The sequence below is a fragment of the Doryrhamphus excisus genome, linkage group LG4, assembly GCF_037039965.1.
Source record: "Doryrhamphus excisus strain RoL-2023G ecotype Guam linkage group LG4, RoL_Dexc_Guam_v1.1, whole genome shotgun sequence".
In the NCBI taxonomy this organism is placed as follows: domain Eukaryota; kingdom Metazoa; phylum Chordata; class Actinopteri; order Syngnathiformes; family Syngnathidae; genus Doryrhamphus; species Doryrhamphus excisus.
Genome location: NC_136360.1, coordinates 25163144 through 25174274, shown reverse-complemented (window position 1 = coordinate 25174274; position 11131 = coordinate 25163144).

The following is an 11131-nucleotide window of genomic DNA, read 5'->3' as shown; positions in this document are numbered from 1 at the left end:
GTAATATTTACATGATTTAAGCTACCACCTACACCACTTTTCTAATATGATTGTGTAGTATTTTTTTTAAGATGGCCTTCTTTGAATGAAATGATCTTAACACATCTTCTACAAAACATTATTTCAAACCAGAACAGCTTCACTGCATTTGTACTAAAGCTGTATTTACTTCCAGATGGCGGTGCACAAAAACGCAACACAGCCACAGGTTGAGGCACCTGTGAAATTAATTCAACATTTCATAACTAAACCAAAGACCTGGGATTTATTCCCTTAATTGGGAATCGTATTATTAGAATGATTATTTTTGACTTCCACTTTCCTCATGCAGGTATGGACTTCCCACACTAGTGTGCCAGTCGCCTCCTTCTGGACGTTTGGTGTCTACTATACACTCAGTTGGAGTCCACCTGCAGTAAATTCAGTTGATTGGACATGATTTGGAAATATAATAACTGTCTATATAAGGTCCCACAGTTGACTGTGCATGTCAGAGCACAAACGCCAAGCATGAAGTCAAAAGAACTGTCTGTAGACCAGCGAGACAGGATTGTCTTGAGGCACAAATCTGGGGAAGGATACAGAAACACTTCTGCTGCTTTGAAGGTCCCAATGAGCACAGTGGCCTCCATCCCTACAGTGAAGCATGATGGTGGCAGCATCATGCTGTGGGGATGTTTTTCAGCAGCAGGAACTGGCAGACTAGTCAGGATAGAAGGAAAAATGAATGCAACAATATATAGAGATATCCTGGATGAAAATATTGCTGCATTCATTTTTCCCTTCTATCCTGGCTAGTCGAATAATGGGGGCCACTGTGCTCATTGGGACCTTCAAAGCAGCAGAAATGTTTCTGTATCCTTCCCCAGATTTGTGCCTCAAGACAATCCTGTCTCGCAGGTCTACAGACAGTTCTTTTGACTTCATGCTTGGCGTTTGTGCTCTGACATGCACAGTCTTACTGCAGGTGGACTCCAATTGAGCTGTAGAAAGATCTCAAGGATGATCAGTGGAAAAAAGATGCACCTGAGCTCAATTTTGAGCTTCATGGCAAAGGCTGTGAATACTTATGTAAATGTGATTTTTTTGTTTTCTATTTTTAATAAATTCAAAAAAGTAAAAAAAAAACTTTTTCACATTGTCATAATGGAGTATTTTGTGTAGAATTTTGAGCTAAGAGATTAAATTAATACAATTGGGAATGAGGCTGTAACATGACAAAATGTGGAAAAAGTGAAGCGCTGTGAATACTTTCCGGATGTACTGTATGTGCCCTGGGATTGGCTGGCCACCGGTCCAGGGTGTACCCCGCCTCTCGCCCCAAATCAGGCTCCAGCATACCCCCACCCTAGTGAGGATAAGAGACATAGAAAATGAATGAATAACTAAACCATGTTGGTGTCATTCAACAGCTGTACTGTAATCTTACCTTGTCTAAGCTGTTGGGACCAAATTCTTGAGCGTCAACATCCTTCAGTATTCTGTTAAATGGATGGAGAATGCTGCACATGTAATTCATGTGGCAGCCAGAATATCTGTATTCATTAGTGCAGTCCAAAAAAGGAAAAGCAAGGCGATGGGGGCAGAAGGCATACCATGGAGCAGTCCAGAGACAAAAGAACTCCCAAAAACAGCTGGAGGAGGTCGCGGTCCACTGGGCAGTACACTGAAAAAAAATTTGGAGTGCCATTTACTTGAGAAAAGCTAGGTAACAATTTGCACGCACAATTCCCAAGCAACTTTTCCTTGGGAAATACTCTGGTCAAATTTACTTTTTTTGAATGAAAAAGGTACTCTTTGCTAGTAAATTTGACCCCAAACTACCTTTGAATCTACTTCAAAATCCATATAAATGTACTCGCTTTTCAGGATTGTTTAACTAGTTTTCCCTGACTTTATTTGGAGCAAATTATAAGTAATATTTACATGATTTAAGCTACCACCTACACCACTTTTCTAATATGATTGTGTAGTATTTTTTTTAAGATGGCCTTCTTTGAATGAAATGATCTTAACACATCTTCTACAAAACATTATTTCAAACCAGAACAGCTTCACTGCATTTGTACTAAAGCTGTATTTACTTCCAGATGGCGGTGCACAAAAACGCAACACAGCCACAGGTTGAGGCACCTGTGAAATTAATTCAACATTTCATAACTAAACCAAAGACCTGGGATTTATTCCCTTAATTGGGAATCGTATTATTAGAATGATTATTTTTGACTTCCACTTTCCTCATGCAGGTATGGACTTCCCACACTAGTGTGCCAGTCGCCTCCTTCTGGACGTTTGGTGTCTACTATACACTCAGTTGGAGTCCACCTGCAGTAAATTCAGTTGATTGGACATGATTTGGAAATATAATAACTGTCTATATAAGGTCCCACAGTTGACTGTGCATGTCAGAGCACAAACGCCAAGCATGAAGTCAAAAGAACTGTCTGTAGACCAGCGAGACAGGATTGTCTTGAGGCACAAATCTGGGGAAGGATACAGAAACATTTCTGCTGCTTTGAAGGTCCCAATGAGCACAGTGGCCTCCATCCCTACAGTGAAGCATGATGGTGGCAGCATCATGCTGTGGGGATGTTTTTCAGCAGCAGGAACTGGCAGACTAGTCAGGATAGAAGGAAAAATGAATGCAACAATATATAGAGATATCCTGGATGAAAATATTGCTGCATTCATTTTTCCCTTCTATCCTGGCTAGTCGAATAATGGGGGCCACTGTGCTCATTGGGACCTTCAAAGCAGCAGAAATGTTTCTGCATCCTTCCCCAGATTTGTGCCTCAAGACAATCCTGTCTCGCAGGTCTACAGACAGTTCTTTTGACTTCATGCTTGGCGTTTGTGCTCTGACATGCACAGTCTTACTGCAGGTGGACTCCAATTGAGCTGTAGAAAGATCTCAAGGATGATCAGTGGAAAAAAGATGCACCTGAGCTCAATTTTGAGCTTCATGGCAAAGGCTGTGAATACTTATGTAAATGTGATTTTTTTGTTTTCTATTTTTAATAAATTCAAAAAAGTAAAAAAAAAACTTTTTCACATTGTCATAATGGAGTATTTTGTGTAGAATTTTGAGCTAAGAGATTAAATTAATACAATTGGGAATGAGGCTGTAACATGACAAAATGTGGAAAAAGTGAAGCGCTGTGAATACTTTCCGGATGTACTGTATGTGCCCTGGGATTGGCTGGCCACCGGTCCAGGGTGTACCCCGCCTCTCGCCCCAAATCAGGCTCCAGCATACCCCCACCCTAGTGAGGATAAGAGACATAGAAAATGAATGAATAACTAAACCATGTTGGTGTCATTCAACAGCTGTACTGTAATCTTACCTTGTCTAAGCTGTTGGGACCAAATTCTTGAGCGTCAACATCCTTCAGTATTCTGTTAAATGGATGGAGAATGCTGCACATGTAATTCATGTGGCAGCCAGAATATCTGTATTCATTAGTGCAGTCCAAAAAAGGAAAAGCAAGGCGATGGGGGCAGAAGGCATACCATGGAGCAGTCCAGAGACAAAAGAACTCCCAAAAACAGCTGGAGGAGGTCGCGGTCCACTGGGCAGTACACTGAAAAAAAATTTGGAGTGCCATTTACTTGAGAAAAGCTAGGTAACAATTTGCACGCACAATTCCCAAGCAACTTTTCCTTGGGAAATACTCTGGTCAAATTTACTTTTTTTGAATGAAAAAGGTACTCTTTGCTAGTAAATTTGACCCCAAACTACCTTTGAATCTACTTCAAAATCCATATAAATGTACTCGCTTTTCAGGATTGTTTAACTAGTTTTCCCTGACTTTATTTGGAGCAAATTATAAGTAATATTTACATGATTTAAGCTACCACCTACACCACTTTTCTAATATGATTGTGTAGTATTTTTTTAAGATGGCCTTCTTTGAATGAAATGATCTTAACACATCTTCTACAAAACATTATTTCAAACCAGAACAGCTTCACTGCATTTGTACTAAAGCTGTATTTACTTCCAGATGACGGTGCACAAAAACACAACACAGCCACAGGTTGAGGCACCTGTGAAATGAATTCAACATTTCATAACTAAACCAAAGACCTGGGATTTATTCCCTTAATTGGGAATCGTATTATTAGAATGATTATTTTTTGACTTCCACTTTCCTCATGCAGGTATGGACTTCCCACACTAGTGTGCCAGTCGCCTCCTTCTGGACGTTTGGTGTCTACTATACACTCAATTGGAGTCCACCTGCAGTAAATTCAGTTGACTGGACATGATTTGGAAATACAATAACTGTCTATATAAGGTCCCACAGTTGACTGCATGTCAGAGCACAAACGCCAAGCATGAAGTCAAAAGAACTGTCTGTAGACCTGCGAGACAGGATTGTCTTGAGGCACAAATCTGGGGAAGGATACAGAAACACTTCTGCTGCTTTGAAGGTCCCAATGAGCACAGTGGCCCCCATTATTCGACTAGTCAGGATAGAAGGAAAAATGAATGCAGCAATATTTTCATCCAGGATATCTCTATATATTGTTGCATTCATTTTTCCTTCTATCCTGACTAGTCTGCCAGTTCCTGCTGCTGAAAAACATCCCCACAGCATGATGCTGCCACCACCATGCTTCACTGTAGGGATGGAGGCCACTGTGCTCATTGGGACCTTCAAAGCAGCAGAAATGTTTCTGTATCCTTCCCCAGATTTGTGCCTCAAGACAATCCTGTCCCGCAGGTCTACAGACAGTTCTTTTGACTTCATGCTTGGCGTTTGTGCTCTGACATGCACAGTCAACTGTGGGACCTTATATAGACAGTTATTATATTTCCAAATCATGTCCAATCAACTGAATTTACTGCAGGTAGACTCCAATTGAGCTGTAGAAAGATCTCAAGGGTGATCAGTGTAAAAAAGATGCGCCTGAGCTCAATTTTGAGCTTCATGGCAAAGGCTGTGAATACTTATGTAAATGTGATTTTTTTGTTTTCTATTTTTAATAAATTCAAAAAAGTAAAAAAAAAAACTTTTTCACATTGTCATGATGGAGTATTTTGTGTAGAATTTTGAGGTAAGAGATTAAATTAATACAATTGGGAATGAGGCTGTAACTTGACAAAATGTGGAAAAAGTGAAGCGCTGTGAATACTTTCCGGATGTACTGTATGTGCCCTGGGATTGGCTGGCCACCGGTCCAGGGTGTACCCCGCCTCTCGCCCCAAATCAGGCTCCAGCATACCCCCACCCTAGTGAGGATAAGAGACATAGAAAATGAATGAATAACTAAACCATGTTGGTGTCATTCAACAGCTGTACTGTAATCTTACCTTGTCTAAGCTGTTGGGACCAAATTCTTGAGCGTCAACATCCTTCAGTATTCTGTTAAATGGATGGAGAATGCTGCACATGTAATTCATGTGGCAGCCAGAATATCTGTATTCATTAGTGCAGTCCAAAAAAGGAAAAGCAAGGCGATGGGGGCAGAAGGCATACCATGGAGCAGTCCAGAGACAAAAGAACTCCCAAAAACAGCTGGAGGAGGTCGCGGTCCACTGGGCAGTACACTGAAAAAAAATTTGGAGTGCCATTTACTTGAGAAAAGCTAGGTAACAATTTGCACGCACAATTCCCAAGCAACTTTTCCTTGGGAAATACTCTGGTCAAATTTACTTTTTTTGAATGAAAAAGGTACTCTTTGCTAGTAAATTTGACCCCAAACTACCTTTGAATCTACTTCAAAATCCATATAAATGTACTCGCTTTTCAGGATTGTTTAACTAGTTTTCCCTGACTTCATTTGGAGCAAATTATAAGTAATATTTACATGATTTAAGCTACCACCTACACCACTTTTCTAATATGATTGTGTAGTATTTTTTTAAGATGGCCTTCTTTGAATGAAATGATCTTAACACATCTTCTACAAAACATTATTTCAAACCAGAACAGCTTCACTGCATTTGTACTAAAGCTGTATTTACTTCCAGATGACGGTGCACAAAAACACAACACAGCCACAGGTTGAGGCACCTGTGAAATGAATTCAACATTTCATAACTAAACCAAAGACCTGGGATTTATTCCCTTAATTGGGAATCGTATTATTAGAATGATTATTTTTTGACTTCCACTTTCCTCATGCAGGTATGGACTTCCCACACTAGTGTGCCAGTCGCCTCCTTCTGGACGTTTGGTGTCTACTATACACTCAATTGGAGTCCACCTGCAGTAAATTCAGTTGACTGGACATGATTTGGAAATACAATAACTGTCTATATAATGTCCCACAGTTGACTGTGCATGTCAGAGCACAAACGCCAAGCATGAAGTCAAAAGAACTGTCTGTAGACCTGCGAGACAGGATTGTCTTGAGGCACAAATCTGGGGAAGGATACAGAAACATTTCTGCTGCTTTGAAGGTCCCAATGAGCACAGTGGCCCCCATTATTCGACTAGTCAGGATAGAAGGAAAAATGAATGCAGCAATATTTTCATCCAGGATATCTCTATATATTGTTGCATTCATTTTTCCTTCTATCCTGACTAGTCTGCCAGTTCCTGCTGCTGAAAAACATCCCCACAGCATGATGCTGCCACCACCATGCTTCACTGTAGGGATGGAGGCCACTGTGCTCATTGGGACCTTCAAAGCAGCAGAAATGTTTCTGTATCCTTCCCCAGATTTGTGCCTCAAGACAATCCTGTCTCGCAGGTCTACAGACAGTTCTTTTGACTTCATGCTTGGCGTTTGTGCTCTGACATGCACAGTCAACTGTGGGACCTTATATAGACAGTTATTATCTCAAGGATGATCAGTGGAAAAAAGATGCACCTGAGCTCAATTTTGAGCTTCATGGCAAAGGCTGTGAATACTTATGTAAATGTGATTTTTTTGTTTTCTATTTTTAATAAATTCAAAAACGTAAAAAAAAAAACCTTTTTCACATTGTCATAATGGAGTATTTTGAGCTAAGAGATTAAATTAATACAATTGGGAATGAGGCTGTAACATGACAAAATGTGGAAAAAGTGAAGCGCTGTGAATACTTTCCGGATGCACTGTATGTGCCCTGGGATTGGCTGGCCACCGGTCCAGGCTGTACCCCGCCTCTCGCCCCAAATCAGGCTCCAGCATACCCCCACCCTAGTGAGGATAAGAGACATAGAAAATGAATGAATAACTAAACCATGTTGGTGTCATTCAACAGCTGTACTGTAATCTTACCTTGTCTAAGCTGTTGGGACCAAATTCTTGAGCGTCAACATCCTTCAGTATTCTGTTAAATGGATGGAGAATGCTGCACATGTAATTCATGTGGCAGCCAGAATATCTGTATTCATTAGTGCAGTCCAAAAAAGGAAAAGCAAGGCGATGGGGGCAGAAGGCATACCATGGAGCAGTCCAGAGACAAAAGAACTCCCAAAAACAGCTGGAGGAGGTCGCGGTCCACTGGGCAGTACACTGAAAAAAATTTGGAGTGCCATTTACTTGAGAAAAGTTAGGTAACAATTTGCACGCACAATTCCCAAGCAACTTTTCCTTGGGAAATACTCTGGTCAAATTTACTTTTTTTGAATGAAAAAGGTACTCTTTGCTAGTAAATTTGACCCCAAACTACCTTTGAATCTACTTCAAAATCCATATAAATGTACTCGCTTTTCAGGATTGTTTAACTAGTTTTCCCTGACTTTATTTGGAGCAAATTATAAGTAATATTTACATGATTTAAGCTACCACCTACACCACTTTTCTAATATGATTGTGTAGTATTTTTTTAAGATGGCCTTCTTTGAATGAAATGATCTTAACACATCTTCTACAAAACATTATTTCAAACCAGAACAGCTTCACTGCATTTGTACTAAAGCTGTATTTACCTCCAGATGGCGGTGCACAAAAACACAACACAGCCACAGGTTGAGGCACCTGTGAAATGAATTCAACATTTCATAACTAAACCAAAGACCTGGGATTTATTCCCTTAATTGGGAATCGTATTATTAGAATGATTATTTTTGACTTCCACTTTCCTCATGCAGGTATGGACTTCCCACACTAGTGTGCCAGTCGCCTCCTTCTGGACGTTTGGTGTCTACTATACACTCAATTGGAGTCCACCTGCAGTAAATTCAGTTGATTGGACATGATTTGGAAATATAATAACTGTCTATATAAGGTCCCACAGTTGACTGTGCATGTCAGAGCACAAACGCCAAGCATGAAGTCAAAAGAACTGTCTGTAGACCTGCGAGACAGGATTGTCTTGAGGCACAAATCTGGGGAAGGATACAGAAACATTTCTGCTGCTTTGAAGGTCCCAATGAGCACAGTGGCCCCCATTATTCGACTAGCCAGGATAGAAGGAAAAATGAATGCAGTAATATTTTCATCCAGGATATCTCTATATATTGCTGCATTCATTTTTCCTTCTATCCTGACTAGTCTGCCAGTTCCTGCTGCTGAAAAGCATCCCCACAGCATGATGCTGCCACCACCATGCTTCACTGTAGGGATGGAGGCCACTGTGCTCATTGGGACCTTCAAAGCAGCAGAAATGTTTCTGTATCCTTCCCCAGATTTGTGCCTCAAGACAATCCTGTCCCGCAGGTCTACAGACAGTTCTTTTGACTTCATGCTTGGCGTTTGTGCTCTGACATGCACAGTCAACTGTGGGACCTTATATAGACAGTTATTATATTTCCAAATCATGTCCAATCAACTGAATTTACTGCAGGTAGACTCCAATTGAGCTGTAGAAAGATCTCAAGGGTGATCAGTGTAAAAAAGATGCGCCTGAGCTCAATTTTGAGCTTCATGGCAAAGGCTGTGAATACTTATGTAAATGTGATTTTTTTGTTTTCTATTTTTAATAAATTCAAAAAAGTAAAAAAAAAAACTTTTTCACATTGTCATGATGGAGTATTTTGTGTAGAATTTTGAGGTAAGAGATTAAATTAATACAATTGGGAATGAGGCTGTAACTTGACAAAATGTGGAAAAAGTGAAGCGCTGTGAATACTTTCCGGATGTACTGTATGTGCCCTGGGATTGGCTGGCCACCGGTCCAGGGTGTACCCCGCCTCTCGCCCCAAATCAGGCTCCAGCATACCCCCACCCTAGTGAGGATAAGAGACATAGAAAATGAATGAATAACTAAACCATGTTGGTGTCATTCAACAGCTGTACTGTAATCTTACCTTGTCTAAGCTGTTGGGACCAAATTCTTGAGCGTCAACATCCTTCAGTATTCTGTTAAATGGATGGAGAATGCTGCACATGTAATTCATGTGGCAGCCAGAATATCTGTATTCATTAGTGCAGTCCAAAAAAGGAAAAGCAAGGCGATGGGGGCAGAAGGCATACCATGGAGCAGTCCAGAGACAAAAGAACTCCCAAAAACAGCTGGAGGAGGTCGCGGTCCACTGGGCAGTACACTGAAAAAAAATTTGGAGTGCCATTTACTTGAGAAAAGCTAGGTAACAATTTGCACGCACAATTCCCAAGCAACTTTTCCTTGGGAAATACTCTGGTCAAATTTACTTTTTTTGAATGAAAAAGGTACTCTTTGCTAGTAAATTTGACCCCAAACTACCTTTGAATCTACTTCAAAATCCATATAAATGTACTCGCTTTTCAGGATTGTTTAACTAGTTTTCCCTGACTTCATTTGGAGCAAATTATAAGTAATATTTACATGATTTAAGCTACCACCTACACCACTTTTCTAATATGATTGTGTAGTATTTTTTTAAGATGGCCTTCTTTGAATGAAATGATCTTAACACATCTTCTACAAAACATTATTTCAAACCAGAACAGCTTCACTGCATTTATACTAAAGCTGTATTTACTTCCAGATGACGGTGCACAAAAACACAACACAGCCACAGGTTGAGGCACCTGTGAAATGAATTCAACATTTCATAACTAAACCAAAGACCTGGGATTTATTCCCTTAATTGGGAATCGTATTATTAGAATGATTATTTTTTGACTTCCACTTTCCTCATGCAGGTATGGACTTCCCACACTAGTGTGCCAGTCGCCTCCTTCTGGACGTTTGGTGTCTACTATACACTCAATTGGAGTCCACCTGCAGTAAATTCAGTTGACTGGACATGATTTGGAAATACAATAACTGTCTATATAATGTCCCACAGTTGACTGTGCATGTCAGAGCACAAACGCCAAGCATGAAGTCAAAAGAACTGTCTGTAGACCTGCGAGACAGGATTGTCTTGAGGCACAAATCTGGGGAAGGATACAGAAACATTTCTGCTGCTTTGAAGGTCCCAATGAGCACAGTGGCCCCCATTATTCGACTAGTCAGGATAGAAGGAAAAATGAATGCAGCAATATTTTCATCCAGGATATCTCTATATATTGTTGCATTCATTTTTCCTTCTATCCTGACTAGTCTGCCAGTTCCTGCTGCTGAAAAACATCCCCACAGCATGATGCTGCCACCACCATGCTTCACTGTAGGGATGGAGGCCACTGTGCTCATTGGGACCTTCAAAGCAGCAGAAATGTTTCTGTATCCTTCCCCAGATTTGTGCCTCAAGACAATCCTGTCTCGCAGGTCTACAGACAGTTCTTTTGACTTCATGCTTGGCGTTTGTGCTCTGACATGCACAGTCAACTGTGGGACCTTATATAGACAGTTATTATCTCAAGGATGATCAGTGGAAAAAAGATGCACCTGAGCTCAATTTTGAGCTTCATGGCAAAGGCTGTGAATACTTATGTAAATGTGATTTTTTTGTTTTCTATTTTTAATAAATTCAAAAAAGTAAAAAAAAAAACTTTTTCACATTGTCATAATGGAGTATTTTGAGGTAAGAGATTAAATTAATACAATTGGGAATGAGGCTGTAACTTGACAAAATGTGGAAAAAGTGAAGCGCTGTGAATACTTTCCGGATGTACTGTATGTGCCCTGGGATTGGCTGGCCACCGGTCCAGGGTGTACCCCGCCTCTCGCCCCAAATCAGGCTCCAGCATACCCCCACCCTAGTGAGGATAAGAGACATAGAAAATGAATGAATAACTAAACCATGTTGGTGTCATTCAACAGCTGTACTGTAATCTTACCTTGTCTAAGCTGTTGGGACCAAATTCTTGAGCGTCAACATCCTTC